The sequence below is a fragment of the Molothrus aeneus genome, chromosome 9, assembly GCF_037042795.1.
Source record: "Molothrus aeneus isolate 106 chromosome 9, BPBGC_Maene_1.0, whole genome shotgun sequence".
Lineage (NCBI taxonomy): Eukaryota > Metazoa > Chordata > Aves > Passeriformes > Icteridae > Molothrus > Molothrus aeneus.
In genome coordinates, this window is record NC_089654.1 from 15,834,432 (window position 1) to 15,844,282 (window position 9,851).

Below are 9,851 nucleotides of genomic sequence, written 5' to 3' on the forward strand. Positions count from 1 at the left end.
AATACATTGCTGCCAGCTAAGGTGCTTTCTTAACTGACTCTTCACCTTCTGATTTTCTCCAGGATTATACCATGATTTCTGTCTCCATGGACTGCTCTGCTCAGTCCTTTCACTCTGTGTGCATTTTCTCTTTTGACTTTGCAGCCACTCTGCAGTTGTTCTCTAGTCAAATCTCTCTGTGTGCATATTTGAGGCTATAAGACAGCCTTTTGGGGATCTTTGTTTCAGCTGGGTGTTCCTGTTCCAGGGAAGGGATGTGTAACTGCTTCCATGAAGAGGAAGGGTGACTGTTTTCCTGTGTCAGCTTCAGTGAAATTGTTGCCTAGCTGTTCTCAGAAATGTTTCACTGTGATCACGCCACCAGGCATCCCCAGAATAGTCACCAGAGGTCAACATCACCTTCTCTAGCTGGAGCACCAACTACTACATCATTATAGGATGGTTGCTTGTTTGTAGGAGAACATACTCCAAAATGCTTTGAATGTTTATGAAGGCATATTCCTGATCCTGCCGCTCTCCAAGGTTAGGAGGACAGAAGATGGAAAGACAGGAGTTAGTAATTTCTCAGTGGGAGCTTTTTAAGGGTACCAGGAACCAAAAAGGAAAAAAAATTATATGAAGGCCTTTGTCTTTCTGTGCCTGGGGCAGCTTTTGGTGAATGCCTTGCAGATCAGTGGCAAAGCCAAGAGGACAGAGCAATGGAACTGGTCTGGAGCCATAGCTGCTGTCAGAGCTGTAGTCTTCCAGCTAATGGTGTAGCCAGGGACTCCTGTCAGTACAACACACACTTCAACAGTGTCAGGACTCTTGGGGATCCCTGGGATTTTCAAGACACACAGGTATTATCTTTACATTCCTACCTGAAGATGATTTTTACTGTTTCTAGTTTGGAGATGCATGCAATCAGCCTGAAGTCTGACAAACTATTTCATAACTGGATGGAAGCTGAGAAGACTGAAACCCAGGAGGAAAAGTCTAATACTGCGTCATTTCATAAACAGCTGCAGGAATGAAGCCTGGTCTACAGCTCAGTGTCCCTGAAGATTTTCTCATACTTGAGTTATTTAAAAGTGACCTCCCTTTTACAGGTTTTCTGGTGTTTTAGCTTAATCTTTGAGGCTTTTTCTTGGCTGGAACACTTTGGAAATACTATCTTCCTCCCCTAGGTAGCCACTTATCTCTCTTCATGCAACTTGAAGGAACTCCTGTATAACTGAGACTTCTTTTGGTATATTTGTTTGAAGTCAACCAGCACGTTCAATATTTACTAGAGGAATGACAGAGATTGCATTATTAATGTTTATGCTTTACCTAATTACCTCTGGGAATATGATGTAAATAGTCTTCCTTCTAAGAAATCTGCAGAAACTGTATTTGTTACTACAAATGCAGTAACCTCTGGCTCAATTAATCCATTCCATATTTAATGAACTTTGAAAAAGGTGAAGAAAGCAATACTTTAAGTGAGGAGATGGATCAGAGTTTCAAGTGTGCATCTATACATATCAAATCTCCTTTCAGCTTTTAACTTTATCAGCAAAGTCTAACATAAACAGATGGGAGAAAAGGAAGATGGACCTATCCAAAGGCACAAAACAAGATTGCCTGAGTGATCCTGGGTGTAATTATCAAAGCTTTAACTAATCAGGAGCTTTGTTGTTGCTGTTGCTTCTGCTGGAAAGTTGCTCATCATTTGTCTTTCTGTTTTTTCATAATGACTTAATGTTCTTGTCAAATTCATGGAATTTGAGCCAGTAGTGTGGTTTGATTTGTTAGACTGGAAGGAAAAGGAACTTAAACAGTAACTGACAACTTTTTTTTATTCTTTTTCTTTTTTTTTTCTTTTTAAATCCTGTAGGAGTTCTCAGTTAACAAACATGCCAGAAGAGGGAATGCAGACTGCTCTCTATTCTGGCTGGGCTGCCTGCATTGCTGTCTTCCTTTTCAGCTAATGCAGCTTGACTGTTTCTGGGCTATAAGCAAAGGCCTGTGGGCTGTGCCAGGCAGCTCTCCCAGCCAGCTCCTCAGGACTGGCTCAGTACCTCTGCACAGTGGTGCCTTGTGTAGGGGCATTGCACTGTGATGCATGGACTAAAGGCCACACCACTGAGATGCTGTGAAGGTAATGGCAAAATACAGGTGCAGAGCAAGAAAAAAATCCCTTCCTGTTCTCTGTTCCAACCTGGCGTATCACTTTTGGTAGGCTGGCACTGCTGCATGTGTCCTCAGTGTCAGCCTGGAGGAGTTGTATCTCTCTGGCACACAGTGCTGTTGTCAGGGCTCAGCTGAAGTTCCATGAATAGCATGAGCTGGCACAAGCTGGTGGCTCTGCTGGCCTCTCCTCCCTCCTCCCCTCCCTGCAGATATTCCTGCAGCTGTGCAGAGAGGCACGGGGAGGCTGAAGCAGCTCTGGGCGGGGGCCCAGGTGCTCGCACGTTCCCCATTCATCCTGCACGTCCTGGTGCATCCATGGCTCAGCTCTGGGCTGGGCTGCACCCCTCCCTGTCACACTCTGAGGCACAGAGGCCACTGATTGTGTCCTGCTGGCAGTTTGGGTGGAGCTCTGTTGATGGCAATGAGGGAGTTTAGCTGCATGGATACAGGCTGTTCTTTGCAATATGTGAATATGAAAAGTAACTCCAGTATCGTATCCTTGTTTTTTAAATTTTGATAAGCTGCCTGTAGCTAGTTGCTCATCCTTGGATGCACATAAGTGGAGGGTTTTTTTAATTCCTGCATCTTCTCTTTGCTGCACCAAAAAGTAAATAAGTAACAAAATATGAGAGCATTTGAAAACCTGTTTCATGAAGGGCTATACCTTGCTTTTGTGTTCCATCCAAGCATCTTTGTACATTCTAGTACCACCTGAAACAGGAGGAACACAAACACTGAACAGTAACCCCAATGTCACCTGAGTTTGACACCTGATGTCTAAGTAGAAGCTGCAGACTTTACTCACTAATAACCAGTGTCAGGACCTGAGATCTCTTTGATAAAGCTGAGAAACAAGCACTTCCAGGGTTGAAACCATACCAGATTTTCTACTTGTAAGAGCCCACTTATTTTTAAATCTGGCTTTCTCCAGTATGTTGGAGCAGAGTCTCTCTGAAGAAAAAGAGCAAAAAGCTCTCCTGGAAGGATCGCTTTTGTTATATACAGAGGCCAAATTTTTGCACATGCTATGTGATACTTTATTCTGAAAGTTCTCTGCATAACCTCTGCTTCAGAGTAGGTTCTAGTCAGCAGAACTGATTTCTTAATGAAAATGAATGGTCAGATTTCCTGTTGCTTGTGCGCCCCAAATCATTTGTGCCCCTTTCTCCTCAGAACTGCAGGCTTCATCTCTTTCTATATAATTATTGCCTTTTACCTAGTCATTCTTTTATTATTGCTGGATGGAAGCATGAACATAAAGCTCCTAACCTCTCTATTCAGACTCCATTCAAGCTAAAAATGGATCTGGTTTATAAGATAAAATCACAGAGAAGTTATATTTTATGCTGAGATAATTTTGTACTGCTTTGTTTCAGAGTCTGCTCTTGACATCTAGGCTTCCTGTTAGCCTAGCAAAGGTCTTACAGCATGTCTTTTTTCTTCATTCTTCTTTTCACAAACTAAAATAGCCTGGTGGTGTAGACACTGTCAGCATTACCTTTGTTCCTTCTTTATACTTGTATTTTACACAATAATCTCCAGGAAACAATCCTATTCCTGGAAATTCATCACATTCCATGCAGTTGTGTGGCCTCTCTGATGGTGTTTTTCAGCTGCTTTAAGTGATTCAGTGGAACGTCAGTTTGTGTTTGAGAATCCTGGAAGGTTTGTCATATACACTGCTCTAAAACCACAGTACAGCAGATGAGAGCAGGCAAAGAAAAATGCAAAGTTCTGTCTCTTAAATTATTATTGACCAGTCTATAGGGGAAGTTGTTTGAAGCATTAGTTTTAAATGTCTTAAGTGTAGGTACATAATAAGCCTCTTGCTGAAAACAGTCAATGTACCACATCCATTTCAACCAACAGCTAGACCAAAACAGCCTGCATGGATATTTCATCCCCTTGTATTTGTGCTATAGTAAACAACCCTATCTCTTATCTCAGCTGCATGAGGGCTTGTTTTATATATGTATATGGAAATACATGCAGCCTTAATTCTGAATAGTGTGGTAGTTGTTCATACTGATAGAAAGTTTTGGCAATGCAGCCTGGACTGCTTGTACAAGTCTGCAAATCACATCCACCAGAAACATCTGCAGCTGTGACAAGGGAAGACTGGAGCCCTCAGACTATCATATTTTCCTTGTGCGAAGGGCTTACAGCCAGAACATGGAGGATACAAAAGCGCCTAAAGAGAAGAAAAGAAATAATGATAGAGAAGTAATGATTAAAGAAATGATAGAGACTTTTAAATGTGAAGTCACTGACTTGGCTGAATTTGATGTAGTCCCAGGAGACCAATTTTGTCAGGAGACCAAATCACTGACAATCGAGGAAAGGTGAGAATAAAAATGAAAATATCAGGTGCATGCTATGTGTATGAGGCGTGAATAAGCATGACATTGGACTAACAATTAGTGCAGGCCACAGATTGCTATTATTTATGCCCCCTCATCAAAAAAGCTTATTCCAATCAGTGTTCCCAAACACTGCAATGAAATACATGGTCTTTTTGGCTGTTCCCCCACTGCAGTAGAGGGAAGTAGCCAGAGCTGAAATTGTAAACTATCCCAAAGCTTTTTTTGGTGGGATGTTTTTCCACTAGTTGGATTCAAATTGATTCCTAGTGAACTGCAAGGAGCAAATACACGACTGAAAAACACCAGTGGAAGAAACCCTTTTACCCGTGAGCACTGAAATGGAGGCAAGTCTGAACAGAGCAGACAGAATCGCAGTGGGTCAGAGGCGTTCCACAGTGAGTGGCTGACAGAAATGCAGGAAGCACGGTGCAGGATCCTCACGGAAATGCAGGAAGCACGGTGCAGGATCCTCACGGAAATGCAGGAAGCACGGTGCAGCATCCTCACGGAAATGCAGGAAGCACGGTGCAGGATCCTCAAGGAAATGCAGGAAGCACGGTGCAGGATCCTCACGGAAATGCAGGAAGCACGGTGCAGGATCCTCACGGAAATGCAGGAAGCACGGTGCAGGATCCTCAAGGAAATGCAGGAAGCACGGTGCAGGAGCCTCACGGAAATGCAGGAAGCACGGTGCAGGAGCCTCACGGAAATGCAGGAAGCACGGTGCAGGATCCTCACTGACTTCCGCAGCAGCACACAAAGCCGTTCATCCCTGCGTGGGCCTTGTCCTGTGACGCAGGAAGTGCTGGGAGCTGCTGCTGCCATCGATTGCCCTCCTGAGTGAGAGAATGACTCCAGGCCCCACGGAGGCTGGCGTGCCTCGTTCCCCACACCTGCCCCAACGGCACAGTGTGGCCTGCAGACTCTGCCTTCACTGACACCAGGACATGCTCTCACTGCTGACTGGCTCAGTGATGCTTAGCACTGTAAATCCAAAAATACTATTAGTTTGATCTAAACAGCCTCTACTGTCTTAGGAATCTCACAACTCTTACAGCTACTGAGCTTGTACAGAAGCCACCAACACATTTTGTTCCTTATCAGCTATGTCTCTATCAGATAACACCCTGTGCAGGTAAGTTATGGACTAGCTCATCCCCAGTCCCCTGAGACTTCCTCTCCTGCTAATCAAGAGGAATTTCAGGGAATCATTTAGATGTGTGGTGTTTTTTCAGTGTTGTTCTGTTCTAGCAATTAGCACAAAACATTGTTTAAGTTTAGGCAGCCAAGACTGCTGCTGTATTTTAGTGCTTTCTAATTTTGAGAATCTATTCTAATCCCGACCCTTTCCCAGCTAACAAGCATACCATATGTCTGATTACTCAGGTTCCCATGCAAAGTAGGAAATTAAAAATTCCAGATGATTAACAAACATTTCTTCTTGTTTATTTTGAGATGACTGTTTTAAAATACCATGAAAAAAATTTAGAGACTTCTTTCTCAAACATTTACTTTATCGTTTAGATGTGTAAAAGATATTTTCGTTAAGAATGTGCTGTTTGTGCTTTTTAGAATATGATTTATTGACACTGGTTTGCTACCAGTAAAAGATATACAATTAACTGTTTAAAGACAGTGGGCAAAAGGGTGGGTGATTCTATGGTAGAATTTCAGAGGAGGGGAACTAGGCATAGACATTCTAACCTGGTTTAATGACAGTGAAAGACTTGAATCCTCTTCAAAACATTCAAGCCTAAAGCCTGATGCAAGTTGGAGCACCACCAACAGCCTGTTATCTCTGCAGGATGTCAGCCAGGGGAGCAGGTCATGTAACCAGTGACTCCATCCAGTACAGCACAGAGCCAGGGTAGCTCAGGAGAGGTCACTGCTCTGGCAACTAGAAACTTCCCTAAAAGTAGAGCTTCTTTGTACTAATGTAGAGATTCTCTGCATGGTTTTGGTTATGAGCAGACTAATTCAGTGAGAGGCAAAAAGCTGTTGAGAAAACCAAACACTTGAATGAGGGGAAGAGGTGGTTCCCATGCAGAAGAAAGCCTGTGTGTATGTCTGATCTAGCTACAGCATTTCAGTAAGAGAATGTCAGAGGCGGAAGGCTGGGAGGCAGCAGCCTCAGCTGCTACCTGAGGACAGCAAGCCTACTGCTTGATTCTTGTCCTAATATCCTCCACCAGAAGTGTTTGTCCTTCCTACAGCTTGTTTATTCAATCACACCCATAAATGTGCATTGGAAGTAATAAACGCCTCTGTTATTTTGAAAGTAGCAGTTGATAATTATAAAGTGCTTGCTCTGAGCTCGAGCTGCTCAGAGCATCCTCCTGCCTCATGTGAGTTACCCCCACTCATTGCATCACATCTAAAATTAGGTAAGATGCTGTATCCTTTGAAGTGCAGGGCTCAGTAGCTCAGAGCTGCAAGAGCTGGACCAGGCAGAGCTGCACAGCTCCTCAGTTAGGAAGATGTTTTCAGACAGATCACTGATCAGAGAGATCACTTAATGATGATCAGAAGTGTTACAGAAGTAAAGCAGCCTTCACATCCAGGAGCTCCAGTTCAGCCAAAGAAAAATGGGAGCTAGGTCTATTTCTTTTGGTATGTCTTTAGCTCTGTATTTTCTCAACAATATGTGGGGACAGCACAGCTGTCAATAGCTCTAGAGGTCTAGAAACATCTACTTGGGCCAAATTCTTCCCTGAGGTAGTTGCACTGCTTTCATTGTAATCATACCAGTGATGAATGTGGCTCTTCTTCACTTAGGAACAACAAAAGAGCTCATGAGATTAAACATTCTTTCAGTGCTTTCCTCCTGATTAAAGCAAGTTTTAGTACTTAGAAAATGCTGTGGGCTTAAGAAATGGCTGTATTCTTCATCCTGCTCTTAAGCTTTGATTCAGCTTCCCAGACTCAGCCCATAGCATCCATGCAATTTATTTAGAAGCACTGTATTCCCAGTGCACTGCTATTCTTTAAACATCTGGTGCCCTTAAAAATAGTATTTCAAAAACACTAATCTGGGGGGAGAAGGGTTAAAATATGAAACTAGAGAAAAACAAACTAGGGAAAAGAAATTCTGACAGAAACTTCAAGCAGCTAAGAAGTACTGGAGCTGTCAAATCATGCATTTTGGATCTGAGCTGAATCAAATCACAGAAGCGCTTTTTCAGTGCTTCGTCTGAAAGCAATTTAGCTTTTCTATGTTAGCAGATTATGCTGTTTTCAACAGTTGTTGGAGAGATGACTGATGAAAAGCATTTTCATTGTGGGTGTGCTTCCAAGTGCAGACAGGGCTGTGGCACTCAAACCCCGGGTTCTTACTCTGATCTCTCCTGAGGCTGCGGGTAAAGGGTCTGTCAAGCTCTGTGCAGCACTATTCCCTCAGACCCAGCTTCAGTGTATGGGATGGCTTTGTGGTTTTTCAGGGTGCATCCTCAAATCATGAAGGGATTGGAGAAAACAACCCCAGAACACCGAGCAGGAATCAGTGGAAGATGGGAGCTGTATCCTGGCAGTTGGTGCTGAGAAAGGACTCTAGGATTAGGCATCCTGAACCTGGATCACACGTGAGAATCAGCCCATGGCTCCATGAACAGAGGATAACTGCAATGTAAGCACTGGCAGTGCAATCTGTCCCTGTGTTCAACTGAGTTTGGAGGCTGGTCTGTGACAGTTTTAACTCGGGTGCAAATCAAATTCTGCCCTGGTTCTGCCGCAGTGTAAGTGCTGCAAGGTAGCACTCAGTAGCAGCAATGACACTTGGAGAATCTCGAAGTTATGAATGACAGAATAATCCAATTGACAGTAGAAGGCAAATGTACTAAGTTAGGAGTAATGATATTTCTTATGTGATCTATCCCACATTCCTCTGGAGTCAATGAAAAAGAGGCAACAGTGAAATCAAAGCATGTCAAAAACTTGCAGTCATACAGATGGTTGAATCCAGTTACTGTTGCCTACCATTTTAATAAAAGAAATACTGCAAAGTTACTTCAGATTTCATTGGCCTAGGTGGTCTTAAAATAATGCAGGAATTCGCAAATAAATTAGAGTTTTCTGCAGGCAGCAGAATTTTTCCACTAGAGCAAAGGTATTTGGAGCCCCAGTTGTGTGTTTACTATCAAATGTGTATTTTTGGGCCTTTTTCCACCAGAACTGCAGTAAGCCTCCATCCCCAAACTCAGCAGCTATATTTATCCATGGACCATGTTTTCTACTGCAGTATCAGTGACCTTGCCTGTAATTATTCTTCACAGGGGAAGCTTAGCTCAGTCCTCCAAGTACTGCAGTAACTCTGAACAAAAATAACCCCTAAGTCCACAACAGGAAACGTTAACAATGGCAGGATTACTGGCCACCATGTCACCATAAAATAAACGAGCAACTGAGAGGGAGTTCAGGGAAAAGCAGCACCACACTTAAGTAACAGGAGGGACTGACTTATGAGGAAAGATTAAATGAGCTAAGCAATGATGAAAGGGTGAATGGAACAACTGCCTCCAAATGTTTGAAAGAAGAAACCATCCAGGACAGGGAGGGATTCTCTAAGCTGCTGCCAGGAGTTAAGAGTAATGGAAAGAAACCAATAAAATGAACACAGCAGTCACCATAACTATTTCTTCAGCTCAGAAAAAGAAGCCCAGTGCTTTTGTCAGTATGCAAACCTTGCTCGTTTGTCCTGTTTTATTTCTTAGCCATATCCCAAAAAGCATTGGGGGGAACATTTAAAATTATGTAATGGTGCAATATTGCTGAAATGTTTTAGGCTGGCAGCTCTGAAGGACTGTGAGGGAGCTGTGCTGACATCCTCTTCCAGCTCCTGTCACACTGGGACCTCATTTCTTGAGGTGCCTCAGAAAGCCTTCAGGTTTTAGCTGAGAAAAGCAGCTCTGCACAACAAAGCACTTAAGCAAACACTTCAGGCAAATGATGAACCAAACTCCCACAGCTATAAATCACATTGATGATTCCCAAATGAGGAACCTGAGTCTGCCCTCAGCAGTCCCTGTAGCAGACGGTCACAAAGTACACTAAGTCAGAATTCCCTACAGATATCCCTGGCAGACCTTTGGATCACATCCTCAAGTAGTTAATATTTTTGCAGCAAAACAGCTGTGAGGCATCATGTTGTGTTTGTTTTCATTAACTCCTCCCCAGTGGGCTTATATATTTGTATTTCCTTGTTTACATATTTGTAGTGTCCCTAGGGGGATACACACACATTACCCTAAGGTTAGGGGCAAGTTATTGGAGGGCAAGTACCTCCCTCTGATGCAGAATTTGTCCTGTCTCTTTGCTCTGCCAGAGACGTAAATCTTTCTG